Genomic DNA, 5,178 nt, shown 5'->3' with positions numbered 1-5,178 from the left:
CTCTCCCTCTCTCTGCCCCTCTGCCACTCTGTCTCTGTCAAAATAAATAAATGAACTTTAAAAAAAGAATATGGGTTATACTAAAAAAAAAAAAAAAAAAAAAGTCTATGTGAGTTCCCCAAAATGTCAACTATTCAATGTGCATACCATAGCCAAGTGGGTTAATAATTAAGCTGTGGATTTCTTGTACCTGTGTCAGGCAGTGCGACTTAAGGGACACCCAGGGATAAGAGATGCACTTTCTTTCTTTAAGTGAAGGTCTTACGGATGTTGTAATTGTGGCCGGCAAAATTTGACCACAGGAAGCCACTCCCACAGGTAATTGTCCAGCCAGGTGACATTCTTTAAGAAGGCACATCCAGACCCCGTCCCCAGACTGGTCCAATCTCCAGGTGGCTCTCCACAGCTCTAACAGTACAGCAATTGCAAACGTGGAGCTCACGACTCTAGTCCGTAAGTGTGTATGAGCCCTGCTTTCACATCAGTTATCTCAACCCAACTGTGAGGCTCATTCTGCTTTCTTTGCCTGAGTAGAGGCTTGGAAATAAATATACAGATGGTGAATGACGCAGACATATATTAACACTTTTGTGAGAGGTGTAAGGGTGTGTGTGATAGTAACTGCAACAATCCTTGGAATAATCTGTGTTCTGTCTGTAATTTTGTAACTTTAAATTTTTTTAAGGTTTTATTTATTTTTGAGAGTGAGAGTGAGAGCGGGGGAGGGACAGAGAGAAAGGGGAACAGAGATGACGCAGACTCCGTGCTGACAGCAAGCCCAATGCAATGCGATGTGATGCGGGCTCGGATTCACAAACAGGGAGATCACGACCTGAGCCAGTGTCCGACATTCAACTAACTGAGTCACCCAGGCACCTTTACAGTTTTTGTAACTTTAAAAAATTAATTTAAAAATGTATCGCTTTATAAAAAATTCACAGAACATAAGTTAAGCATCAGCCATTTCAACGTTTACAATTCTTAACTGCTTTTTAAGGTGTGGGAAAAGTATAAAAGCATGTAACGTATTGGCGTTGTGATGTTGATTTAATAACTTAGGTGGATTAAATGATGATTAAATGCTTAAATAAATCTGATTAGATCTACAAGTTGAGACTTACTATGTTTAGTGTATGAATGTGAAACATGAATAGTGTTTAAGTTCTTAGTGTTAAATTCTTAGTATCTGAGATTTGTTAGATTTGTAAGTCTGCCTTGTTAGATTTTTTTGAAGTGCTTAATTATAGCTTAAACAGTCTAAGCTAATTTAATCAATCGGGTTTGTAAGTGATATTAAATGTTAGGAGAATTTATGAGCTAACTGAACATTAATTAAAGAATAAGTGAAAGATTTAACATAAAACACTAGCTTTATGAACAAAATAGCAAGACTTGTAAGTTGAACTTGAGTTAATAAAATTAGGCCTCAAAATTTACAACTTTAATCAGTTGAAAAAAATTAAAATACATAAATAACCTTAAGTATTCTTTTCCATGCATAAAATGTCCCCTCCAACAATAAAAACTCAATTGATAGTGGGTTAGTAGTTCACAAGCTAATACAAAGTATAGAAAGATATTTATTTCTTGAAATGTTGACCGTTGCAAATATTACAAGTCAAGTATTCTAAGTCAAATTAAAGAATGCACCCTTATTTGAACTTGTTTATTTTCTTTTATTCTTTTTTTCCCCCTATTTTATTTATAGTAACTAACTTTTGCAAACAGTGGTGAGTATGTTGCTCAAATGCATACATTTCTCAGGGAAGGAAGCCCTCCATATCCCACCCCACACTCCATCTGCAAGAGGAATTATTAGGAGTTGGTCACAGTCTGGTGTTTTTCTCTGCACCTGGTCAAAGTCCAGCCTGTTGCTTCTCCAACTTGAATGTGCACAGGAATCACCTGCAGACTTCAGAACAACTGGGGTGGGGCGTGTGGGGTGAGAATTTGCATTTTTGCTGAGCTCCTGATGATGCCCTGCATCTATGACCCATACACTAAAGCCCAGGAAGGGCACGCTCTGCACACATGGACATGTGTGGATGTGGCTCTTTACAATGCTTACGGAGGGCACGCTCTCCCCCCCCCCCTCCCCGCCTCTCTCAGGTAAGGAGTTTTCTCTGCAGACGGAACTGTATGTTACTACTCATACAGCAGCAGAGCCCCAGGGGCCCTCATCTACGGAGGCATTGAGGTAACTGCCCTCCCTTGTTCCTGACACTCCTGCTGCTCTCTGACATGTAGCCTGCCCTCCATCACAGAGATCAGATCCAAGACTGTTTGGGTATGGCCATGGAGGGGGTTCCGGGATGGGAGGGGGAGTGGGGTGGGGGGGAATACAGAACAGGAGGCCTGATGTTATTTTCTTGATTTTTTTGTGTGATCTCCTCCTGTTAGCATGTAAGCTCTTCTAGGATTGGCACCAAGATTCTATTCAGCGTTGTATCCCCAGGAGCTGGAAGTGCCAGACACATCCTACGTGCTCAGTGAGTGTTTATGGGATGAACAAAGCCTTTTTTACCTCTAGGCCATTCAAGCCAGCCCTTCTAGAATCTGACATTAGGGCCCAAATCGTACCTGATGAAGACAGTGATAAGTGCCTTGTTTAGCCTCTTTTGTGGATACACCTCCCCCAGTGAAGGGGAGCTGTGGCCAAGGGCAGGACGAGAATCTCTTAGACCCCTCTCCATAGTGCCACTTCGAGGCCACATCCATCTCTGGCCCAGACACGCGATCCGAAGAGCCCAGGCCAGAGGGTGAGCCCTCCTCGCCCCAGGCCAGGGGAGGACACTGAGTCGGAGGTGGACAGAGCAGAGGGCAAAAAGAAAAAACCCTGAGGCCCCAAAAGCTGCAAGGAGAATGTGAGGAGTTGCCAAACTCCAGAGAGCAGAAGCAGATATCAAAGGCAGGGACTACAGCCAGGAACCCAAGGTCCAGGGAGATGAAGGGCCGGAGCAAGTGGGCCGCTTGGAAGTGGGGCGGGTCGAGGCCTTTCCCTGGGGCAGGCATGTGAGGCTTGCTTTAATGTGCCTCCAGGAGCGGGGCCTCCAGGGTGGGTCAGTCAAGATTAAAGAGGGACGTGGGTGGGATGGACAGAATGCTATTTCCCCAAGGCCTCTTGGTTTTCTAGGGCCAAAGCTGGGGGAGCAGCATGTGACCTTAGAAGTCACAAAGCCGACTTCCAATCCCAGCTTCTACTTCCCGACTGCATAACCTTGAGCAACTTACTTAAAAGTAATCCCACCTTGCTGGTAGGAAGGTGCAAACCCTTAATCAGCTTAAAATCTGTGTATCCCCAGCAATCCCCAGATTGGTGGGGATTTACAGAAAGAAATTGGAAAGAAGTCAGCAAAGAAGTTACTGAAGAGGAAAAGCAGAAGGAGAGATTCATGCCAAACTTCAAAAGCTCCCAGATTGGCCTCTGAGGAAGGGAGACTGCAAAGAGAAGCAGATCCCTTTGATACCAAGAAAACATTTATATGGTCACAGGACACTCAGCAGACTTGGTCTGAACATCTGATTGCTACCTGATTACTTCCAAAATGGGATTGCTAGCATGCCACTGGCAGCCACACTTCCCCCCGGTGTTGATGCCTGTCTCATTTTTACCTCCTTTGTTCTCCACAGTCTCCTGTCCTCCACATCACCTTTCTAGAAATACAAGCATTTTCCTGAAAAGGCGACAAAGCTCTGATGCTCCACCAAATGACACCTTCTCCTGGCGACATGTTCTCAGGGACCTCTGGGACCAGCTTCCAATTATCCCCCCAGAATTGGGCAAACTCTGGGCCAGAACCTCCTGCACGTTCGTAACCTGCTCTCCACCTACGTTCATGAGCGCTGGGCAAGGAGTCAGATGACCCGGGTTAAAGTATAAGAGCTACAACCTAGTAACCTTGACTTAGTGGCTTCTCTGAGCTTCCGTTTCTTCATCTATAAAAAAAGAAGTCTACAGAATCACAATGGAGCTGCAAATGTTGAGGAAGGCAGCATGTTTGAAAGTGCTTTGTAAACTGAAAAGTGCTATAGTCAGGGTGTTGTTGTTGTCACAGCCATTCATGCTTCAACCACTATGCCTCTATGTTTGTTGCCAAATCCAACGATACATCGGTTAGAATTAAGTTTGGCTGCTAATTGCAAACACACACACACACACACACAGTAAAAGTGATTTAAGGGGGATAGTTTATTTCTCTCTCATATGAAATCTGTCCAGGGCTGTTATGGTGCTCCATGGTATCAAAGACCCAAGATCCTTTTATCTTGTTGCCTTACCATAGGTAACTTCCATTCCTCAGATCATCTCATGGTCCAAAATGGCTGCAGGAAATCCAGCCATTACAAGACAATCCAGTCAACTGAAAAGAAGAGATAAGAAGAACATGCCTCCTCCCTTTTAGGACACTTCTGGGAGGTGTAGTTCTCCTTACCTCCACTGGCCAGCCTAGACACATGGCCACATCTAGCTGCAAGAGAGACTAGAAAATACGGTACTTATTCTGAGTGACCAAGGGCCCAGCTATAACTCAGGAAGAAGGGGAAGCTAGGGAGTCTCTACCACAAATGGTCATTTCTCTATCTTCATCCTAATCTACTTGCCAGTAGCATTTCAGCACTCCCCACAGAAACTCTTTCTTTCCTTCCCTACTGAGAAAACCATGCCCTCCTGGTTTTCCTCCTCCTCTCTTCTCAGTCCTGGGGACGCCCCTTCCTTCTCCATCCACACGGTCCTTCTAGGTAATCTCATCTAGTCTCAAGGACCTAAATGCCAGTCCAGGTGCCAGGAAATCCTAAATCCTGCCATGGCCTCTCCCCTTAATTCCAGAATCATATATGTGGCTGCTACTTGCCATCTCCACTTGGACGTCTAATAAATGTCTCAACCTCAACTCTTCATCTCCAACCACAGACTTACTCCTCCCCAAGTCTCTCCTGTCACATAAATGGCACCAGTGACTTAAGCCAGGAAATTTAGAGTTGATTGTAATTCCACTTTTCCCGTCCTGCCCACACCCCTGCCATTAGGAAGTCATAGTGACTATCTTCAAAACATCTCAAGGTCCACTTTCTTTGATGTGCGCCACCATACTCTATCCTCTCCTCCAAAGTACCACCAAGTCACCCCTGGATCTCCACAGCAATCTCCTAACTGGGTCTCCCTGCGTTCCCTCCTGC

The 5,178-nt window shown here is 44.8% G+C and overlaps 1 long non-coding RNA gene across 1 annotated transcript; it reads left to right on the top strand.

Annotated features, from left to right (window-relative positions):
- The first annotated feature begins 2,160 nt into the window (after positions 1–2,160).
- LOC122225587 lies at positions 2,161–3,941 on the top strand. Its single transcript, XR_006205248.1, has 3 exons — positions 2,161–2,197; positions 2,401–2,489; positions 3,631–3,941. It is a non-coding gene; the product is annotated as an uncharacterized LOC122225587 (long non-coding RNA).
- Positions 3,942–5,178: the final 1,237 nt, after the last annotated feature.

The sequence above is a fragment of the Panthera leo genome, chromosome B4 (genome assembly GCF_018350215.1).
Source record: "Panthera leo isolate Ple1 chromosome B4, P.leo_Ple1_pat1.1, whole genome shotgun sequence".
Classification (NCBI taxonomy): Eukaryota; Metazoa; Chordata; class Mammalia; order Carnivora; family Felidae; genus Panthera; species Panthera leo.
Note: the sequence above shows the minus strand (reverse complement) of the source record. Positions and strands in the feature narration are given on the sequence as shown.